Consider the following 10,000-nt stretch of genomic DNA (forward strand, 5'->3'; position numbering starts at 1 on the left):
AGAGAGAGAGAGAGAGAGAGAGAGAGAAAAAAGCTAATCATGAAAAAAATTCATGAGCTTTCGTCTTTAAAACAGGTCTTTCTATCGTCTTAATTTCCAGGTGAACGGCTCATGATGGGGGTTATAGTCACCCCTGCCAGACCTCACACTTGAGTGGCGTATCAAGCACCTCGAGCATTAACTTGAAGGAGGTTAACCTTTTGTTCGGGTATAACGTGTCAGAATTTCCCTTGACTTTGTAGTGAGGATGAAAGACCCTATTAAGTGTATAAGGGTGTTGAGTGCCTTGGTATTATGGGTATAAGGGTGTTGAGTGCCTTGGTATTAAGTGTATAAGGGTGTTGAGTGCCTTGGTATTAAGTGTATAAGGGTGTTGAGTGCCTTGGTATTAAGTGTATAAGGGTGTTGAGTGCCTTGGTATTAAGTGTATAAGGGTGTTGAGTGCCTTGGTATTAAGTGTATAAGGGTGTTGAGTGCCTTGGTATTAAGTGTATAAGGGTGTTGAGTGCCTTGGTATTAAGTGTATAAGGGTGTTGAGTGCCTTGGTATTAAGTGTATAAGGGTGTTGAATACCTTAATTTAGTCTTTAATACTTTATTATTGTTATGAGGATCTTTATGTATATATGTTCTCTAGTGTCTTATAGAAGTCTTGTGTTTTGCAAATATTGTCGAGTGAATCTATGTCCTATACTAAACTGGTACTGAAATTACATAAGTTATCCTAAAATGACTGAAATTACAGCAATAGCAGACAAGATTGAGGCTATTATATATTGATTCTGAAACAACGACATGGTTCCTATAAAACACACACACACACACACACACACACACACACACACACACACACACAACCTGAAATTACACAGAGTTGAAAGTTCTTTATGTATACAGGACTAACTGAGGAGGTGTTATATTGCCTTCTTCCACAGAGGGACTTATTAAATCCTAAAGTTTACCCCATAACTGCACGACACATTTACCAAGTTACTCCCCCTCGTAGGCAAGTTGAAAGTGACTCGTATGACAAGTCTATTATATCAGTTAGTTACGGGTGGTGAGGCCTCTCGTTGTGTAGAAGTCTTTGTCAACAATATTTCGTCCAGTTGTTGTTCTGAGTTTCCCCTGACAAGTGATATGATACTCCAGTGAGTTGAGGGAGGCTCTTTATCCACGCCTTGTGCCCTCTCTTCTTTTACTCCCATTAACCTGTCTTCTCTCCTTCCCTCCCTTCCTCCCTGATTTCCCTTCCTTTCTCCCTTTCTCCCATTCTTATTTCCTGCTTACTTCTGTTTCTCTTCCTTCCCTTTCCTCCATTTCTGCTTCCATTCCTCTCTCCACCACCTCCCAACACAGGAGACACTGGGACAGGTGAGAGAGAACTACTGGTGTACTCTGACCATGATATAAACCCATCTGTTGGTGTTCGTCGTAGTCCTGGAACATAAGTCCGTCTGTTAGGAAAATTCCTTCGCTTGTGTTGAAGACGATGTTACGGAAAGAACTCGTCTGTGGTAGGAAGGGGTGAGAAGGGGGAACGTGGGTCTGTGTGTCTGTGGGGTAAATTCTTCTGTGGTTAACGTATATAATGTGCCTCTACCACACTCCGTTTGTGAGGTGGACTGTGTGTGGTGTTCAGTGATGCAGCCGATGCTCTTTGAAGACAAGTAAACAAGATGTGGTTTGAAGGGGCGTATCTAAGGCTCAAGGCTGGTACGTGGGGTGTGTGTGTGTGTGTGTGTGTGTGTGTGTGTGTGTGTGTGTGTGTGTGTGTGTGTGTGTCTGTGTGTCTGTGTGTGTGTGTGTCTGTGTGTGTGTGTGTGTGTGTGTGTGTGTGTGTGTGTCTGTGTGTGTGTGTGTGTGTGTCTGTGTGTGTGTGTGTCTGTGTGTGTGTGTGTGTGTGTGTGTGTGTGTGTGTGTGTGTGTCTGTGTGTGTGTGTGTGTGTCTGTGTGTGTGTGTGTGTCTGTGTGTGTGTGTGTGTGTGTGTGTGTGTGTGTGTGTGTGTGTGTGTGTGTGTGTGTGTCTGTGTGTGTGTGTCTGTGTGTGTGTGTATGTGTGTGTGTGTGTGTGTGTGTGTGTGTGTGTGTGTGTGTGTGTGTGTGTGTGTGTGTGTGTGTATAATAATTACAACTGAAAGTAATGTCCTGTAATTTAAAACACACGTTACAGCATGGAGTAATGTACTGTAATTCCACATATACATTACTAGAGGAACCAAAAAAATAACGGTAATAAGAGACGTACATTACAGCAGAGAGTAATAACGTCCTGTAATTTCATAAACACATTAAAACTAACAATAAAATCTAAGTTGATACACACACACACACACACACACACACACACACACACACACACACACACAGCAACAGTTCCAAGTAATTAATTTCCTAACTACAGTATAGTATTAAGTAAAGAAGGTATTTTTTTTTCACTCAACAGTTGGGGTGTGTGTATGTATGTATGTATGTATGTATGTATGTATGTATGTATGTATGGTTAACTTTCTACATCTCCATTGTCAGAGAACGATTTTAACGCACCATTAACACACTCAGGTCAACACACTAGATGATAAGGTTGACTGACTCCTTGGTGGTGGTTATTGGTGTTGTTATTGGTGTTGTTATTGGTGTTGTTATTGGTGTTGTTATTGGTGTTGTTATTGGTGTTGTTATTGGTGTTGTTATTGGTGTTGTTATTGGTGTTGTTATTGGTGTTGTTGTTATTGTTTTTGTTAATGCAATTGCTGTTTTATTATTGTTGCTGTTGTTGTTTTTGTTATTATTTCTGTTTCTCTTACCGTTATACTGTTAATGGCTGCTGTGTGCTGTTCTCCGTACCACAACAGTATATCAGCGCCATAATTCAGGATAACTGGTGTTTTCACTGTACCAAAACTATATCGCGCGTATGAAAACTATGAACGCGTGTAACATAATTTAGTCATTAAAATCAAAACAATGAAAAGCGGTGACCCAAACAGTGACCAGGCTGAAAATATTTAGTTGTACAATTAAAAGTGTAATTGAATATATATATATATATGTATGTGTGTGTGTGTGTGTGTGTGTGTGTGTGTGTGTGTGTGGTAGGAAGGTTAATTTCGAAGCCAAGTAAGATAATTAGTTTTTAGGACCAGGAGAATCACACACACACACACACACACACACACACACACACACACACACACACACACACACACACAGATTCTTCTTCAGTCAATTATCGTGGCCCGGGAGAAGAGGGAGGAGGGGAGGCTTCGTAGGGGTCGGAGGCTCCACCAATACCTCATCTCTCAGCTGCTCCCCAATTTGTCTCAGATGAGTCTTCCCACCACCGCCTCAAACAATGTAATAACACTAGTAATCGTCTCAGCCTCACAAAATCCATTCCTTGCTTCTCTTGGTTTGAAATTCGTGAGTTATTATTTTTTTTCCAGCTTTTTGTCTTTTATTTCGTTATTAAATAATTTTTTAGATGTAAATTCTTGACGTTTATTTTTTTCTGTGGGAGATGTGAACTATACCCTGCCAGATATTATAAATTATTATTATTATCGTTATTGTCATCGTCATTATTATTGTTATTATTATTGTCATTATCGTCATTGTCATAGTGTTTGATATTATTATTATTATTATTATTATTATTATTATTATTATTATTATTATTATTATTATTTCTGTAACCTGGAGAGTTAAAGCGAATTTTTAATATAAGTATAAAAGGTCAGGTCATATCAGGTCAGGTCAGGTCAGGTCAGGTCAGGTCATGTCAGGTCAGGTCAGGTCATGTCAGGTCAGGTTTGGGAGGTCTCTTGGTCATGAGAGAAGCCCTTTCCTCTTGTCACTTCTTTCCTTCCTTTCCCACAACTTAATTGCCACTTTCCCAGCACCTCCCTCTAGTAACCAGGTCTTACTCCACACCCCAGCACCTCCCCCTAGTAACCAGGTCTTACTCCACACCCCAGCACCTCCCCCTAGTAACCAGGTCTTACTCCACACCCCAGCACCTCCCCCTAGTAACCAGGTCTTACTCCACACCCCAGCACCTCCCCTAGTAACCAGGTCTTAACCAGTAACCAGGTCTTACCCACACCCCAGCACCTCCCCTAGTAACCAGGCTACTCCACACCCCAGCACCTCCCCTAGTAACCAGGTCTTACCCACACACCAGCACCTCCCCTAGTAACCAGGTCTACTCCACACCCAGCACACCCCCCTAGTAACCAGGTCTTACACACCCCAGCACCTCCCCTAGTAACCAGGTCCTCCTCCACACCCCAGCACCTCCCTAGTAACCAGGTCTTACTCCACACCCCAGCACCTCCCCCTAGTAACCAGGTCTTACTCCACACCCCAGCACCTCCCCCTAGTAACCAGGTCTTACTCCACACCCCAGCACCTCCCCCTAGTAACCAGGTCTTACTCCACATCCTCTGCTCTCAATGTTGTCTACTGAAGTAAAAGTCTTGATGTCTGTCTGTCTGTCTGTCTGTCTGTCTGTCTGTTTAGGGAGGTAGATTAATTCAGGCAGGATGCAAATGCACTACAGGAGGATTTATATAAACTGCAGGAGTGTTCAGAAAAATGGCAAATGAAATTCAACACCAGCAAGTGCAGCGTACTTAATATTGGAAGAACAAATACTGTCAATGTATACAGCCTTAACAACATCAACCTAGAGAAGTCGACCTGTGAAAGAGACTTCGGGGTACCGTGCGTTAATGTTCGAAATAAGGTAAACAGAGTATTAGGTTTTATATCTACAAGTGTAAGTAATAAGAGTGCAGAGGTTATATTGCAACTATATCTTGCACTAATCAGGCCGCACCTCGATTATGCTGTTCAGTTCTGGTGCCATTATTTTAGAATGGATATCAATTCACTGGAGTCGGTGCAGCGAAGAATGACAAAAATTATTCCGGGACTTAGAAACCTTCCATATCAAGATAGATTAAAGAAACTAAACTTGCATTCCCTAGAAAGACGAAGAGTGCGGTGAGATATGATGGAAGTATCTACGTGTGTGAAAGGAATCAATAAAGGAGATATAGATAAAGTTCTTATAATATCAGAGCAGGATAGGACTCGTAGCAACGGATTTAAGTTGGATAAGTTTAGGTTTAGGAGGGAGATAGGAAGGAACTGGTTCACAAATAGGGTGGTGGGCGAGTGGAACAAGCTTAGCAACTTTGTAGTAAGTGCTGGAACTCTGGAAAGTTTTAAAAGGAGGCTAGATAGATTCATGGATGATAGAGAGTGGTAGTAACTCTCGACAGGAGCTGCCATGCACAGCCCAACCGGCCAATTGCAGACTCCTTATTTTCTTATGTTATGTTCTTATGTGTGTCTCTCCTTCTCTCTCACTCAGGTTACTTGATATACGAACAAGTGAGAGACGAATCATGGATAAAAAAAACTGAACTAAAACAGTGAACATAATCCTTTCCTGACTTAGCTGACAAAACTCTTCTCGCCCGAGGGATACTTAAGTGAGATATACTTATAGACGTGGATATTCTCTTTTATATAATAATAAATAGAGAGAGAGAGAGAGAGAGAGAGAGAGAGAGAGAGAGAGATAGAGCGATAGAGCTGACATGAGAAGACAATATAGTTGCGGGTGGATGATGGATTGGCCGTGGGAAGTGGTGATTACGATGATTGAGTATTATACACGGGGGAAGGCCAAGCCGAGGTGAAGGCCAAGCCGGGGTGAAGGCCAAGCCGGGGTGAAGGCCAAGCCGGGGTGAAGGCCAAGCCGAGGTGAAGGCCAAGCCGGGGTGAAGGCCAAGCCGGGGTGAAGGGCAAGACGGGGTGAGAGAGAGAGAGAGAGAGAGAGAGAGAGAGAGAGAGAGAGAGAGAGAGAGAGAGAGAGATTAAATTAGGAGGGGCATCACCATTCCTTTGTTATATCCAAGAGGTAAACAAACTCCATTTCCATAATAGAGGAAGAATTGGTCCCGGGAAATCACCAGCGAAATTTTTGTGAATAATTGAGAGACGTTTCGGGAAATTTTAAAAAGAATTTATTCCCTGAGAAATTTTTGCGGGTAATTTTAGGAAATATTTATCCTATGGAATAAAATTAGCAGTTCAGAACATTTTATTATGAGAATTTGTGAGAGGTATTCGATGTATTCCTTGAGAGAGAGAGAGAGAGAGAGAGAGAGAGAGAGACAAAGAAACAGTGACAACGAACAATTCACAAGTAAAACCAATTCACTTTATTTATTGCTCCTGTTTTATGAATGAAGATTGGACAGAACCTAATCTCCCGTCCCACCAGGTGCCCGTCTCCCGCCATGATTGGACTGTCAACCTCTTGTCGACAGAAGACGATTGGTGATTGTTGGTTAGGTTAGGTTGCCAGTTCAGATATTAAAAAGTCCCTTCACGACGCCCTCTCCCAGGTAGTGAGTCCATAGTCGAGGGTCTCCCAGGTAACTCGCCCACCTGTCCGGGAACACAGGTGTGCCCTCCGACCTCTCCATTAAACCTAAATTCACTTTGTTCGTCTTATTGAACCAACTGAATATATGTGGGTGTGTTTGTGTGTAAATTTTTCTATATGTAGGACACACACACACACACACACACACACACACACACACACACACACACACACACACACACACACACACACACACACACACACACACACACCTACATCACATAAATATAATATATCTTTATAATAATATATAGACCTATACCTAGATACTATGCATATAACCCAGTTCACTTTATTAGTTCATTATGTAAATCCCGTAACAAAATACTGGATTATCAACACGCACTCTTTTTCCTGCTCATATATTCAATAATAAATCTTTAAAAAACACTTTGTAAACATTACGGTTAATAATTATGACAGTGAATGTTTACCTCGCATAAGTATTGTAGTCTGTCCTTGTGTCTGTCTGTCTGTGTCTGTCTGTCTGTCTATGTGTTTGTCTGTCCATCCATCCATATGTCTGTCTATGCATCTACATATTGTTTTAGGCCGATGAAGAATATTTACCGTAGGTTAGGTTAGGTTGATGAGAACAGACAGGCGGTGACAGAATAAATGTTTATCGTTGTTGACGGTGTAGTGCAGGTAGTTAAAGAGGACCTCCTGTTGCCTCTCTCTCTCTCTCTCTCTCTCTCCTCTCTCTCTCTCCCTCCCCTCTTCCCTCTTCCCCCCTCTATTTTCCTCACTCCCTCCCTCCCTCCTTTTATCATCCGACTCACTCTCTTCCTTCTCCCTTACTCTCTCTTTCTCCCTCTCTTCAACACACATACTTGCTAACGTTTGACATTAAACTACCAGCCCCCCCCCCACACACACACACACATAATAAAAATCTAATTGCTTCTGTACCCACTCGATTCATCTTATCCCCTCCTCCTCCCAACACACTCTCGTCATCACATCAAATTCCCACGTCGTCAACTAATACTCCCGCAGTAAAGTCTGATCACATTGGTATAAAACCTCGTTACCTGAGTCTTATAAACTGGGGTTGAATACCTTACAATTGACGGGCATAAACCATGAAATTGTCGGTAAATACAGTTTCATTCCTGAGGTATTGACTGTGTTTTCCTCTTAGGCTGGGGAATGAAAGACCTTGTATGATCCAGAATGAGCTTGTATGACCTTGTATGACCTTATATGACCCAGAATGACTTTCTATTTCTTTGAATGACCTTGAATGACCTTTTCATCCACGTATCTCAAAGCTCACTGGTTATAAATCCGGTTTTAAGGCTCTGTTAAATGCCTGGACACGAGAGGCTGCCATCTCTGATATGTTAGGGTGAGGGTGTGTGGGTGTGTGGGTGTGGGTGTGGGTGTGAGGGGTCTTTCTCATCTGTCTTTGACTCTCTCTCTCTCTCTCTCTCTCTCTCTCTCTATCTCTCTCTCTCTCTCTCTCCACATACATACACACGCACACACACTAGCCAGAGAGGTCTTTAAGGTCTATTTTAAATCACCAATTAAGGAATATTTATTATCAATTACCAAATATTCTTAAACCATTACCATTACTCTAACAAACTACAAATATACATATGAATTATTACACATATGTATATTATCATTACATGTATAATTTGAACAAGTATGTATATAATATATTGCAAGTATGTGTATAATTTATTGTTAATATGTGTATAATTTATTGCAAGCGTCTCTATTATATTGCAATAGTACTCAGAATTTATGGGAACACTTGTTGGAATTTATTGCCCTGACACTTAGAATTTTTTGCAATTTTCAATACACTCAGAATTTATTGCTGTTAAGAGTAGCCTATGATGGAAATTGAATGACTAGAGAGAGAGAGAGAGAGAGAGAGAGAGAAAAATTAATGCATAGAGCGACAGACAGACAGACAGACGTGAGGATAAATGACCTAGGAACTATTAAACCTAATCTACCTGTACCTTTGTATCTCATTAGTCGTGTTACCTGCCAAAGGACTCACAATGCAGTTATAATGCTCAGGTGACTTTGTGCTTAACGCCTTTTGCCTTTGTGTCATCACAATTTTGCCTTCCCGTCATCACCTTTTTGTCTTCCCGTCATCACCATTTTGTCTTCCCGTCATCACCATTTTGCCGACGTGATGAGTAGTGAGTGTGGTGATGTTTAGTCTCTGTTTTATATAAATAATGAGTGAAATATGTAGTAATGTTTCTTTGGTTTGACTTAACCTAACCAATGTTAACCTAACCTATGTTAACCTAACCTATGTTAACCTAACCTATATTAACCTAACCTATATTAACCTAACCTATGTTAACCTAACCTATATTAACTAACCTACACCACTATTATAACTCTCTCAAAGCATTCCATCCACCCACAACACCACTATGGCAACTTTCAGCTCATACCCATCACCCCCCCAACACCATCCACCCCCCAACACCATCACCCACCCCTAACACCATCACCCCCCCTAATACCATCACCCCCAATACATCACCCACCCCCCTAACACCATCACCCCCCCCAACACCATCACCCCCCCCCTACATGGCTGGCAACTCTGAACCCTTTATCATGATCCCTTTAGGGGTGTAGGCAAGCTGCGTGACCTCTTGACCTTTCCAGTGGACATTTTGATTCCTTGGATAAGCTTGAACGGAAGAGGTGGAAGGGAGAGTGGGATGAATGGTAAGGAATTGGGATAGAAAATGAATGAGAAAAGGGAAAGTAGAATAGAGGGAAATAGAGAGAGGAAAGGAGGGATGAAAGAAGGAGTAAGGAGAGAAGATGGGATAACAGAATAAGATGAGGGATTAGAAGGAGAAAATGAAGGATGAAGGCGAGAGATAGGAGATAAGATGAGATAATAAAATAACAAAAGGAATGAGAAGGGCAAAAACAGGGAAGAATCCACAAAATATGAAATAAGAATAAGAAAATTTCAGAATCGGTAAAAATAAAAATAAACGAAGAGTAACAACACTAATAACACTATACATAGTCTATATCACAATGTATATATTCTGTATAGTCAAGTATACACATCAACTATACAAAGACCATGAATAGAGGAGTGACGCTGTGTATTGCCAGGTGTACAAACTGCAACCCTACAGACTCATATTAATTAACGCAGGTGAACACAGGTGCTTTGTTTACGTTGGTCTTTTGTTCTACACACTGAGGAAGATGTTTGTAACTGAGATGAATTACGTATGTGTGTTAGTGAGTCTTGTTTGATCTCTCTCTCTCTCTCTCTCTCTCTCTCTCTCTCTCTCTCTCTCTCTCTCTCTCTCTCTTTATCAGTCTTAACCTAACCTAACCACACCACCATATACCTCTACCTAACTTCTAAATAAACCTTAAACTATAAACAAAATAAACCTTGGTATAAATTTTTTAACTCAAACAAGAAGATTTCAAGAGTGACTTCCATAAGAGGAGTTAGTTGTGGTGTTAGTTGTGGTGTTAGTTGTGGTGTTAGTTGTGGTGTTAGTTGTGGTGTTAG

Source organism: Homarus americanus, unplaced genomic scaffold, assembly GCF_018991925.1.
Source record: "Homarus americanus isolate GMGI-L3 unplaced genomic scaffold, GMGI_Hamer_2.0 scaffold18884, whole genome shotgun sequence".
NCBI classification, from domain to species: Eukaryota; Metazoa; Arthropoda; class Malacostraca; order Decapoda; family Nephropidae; genus Homarus; species Homarus americanus.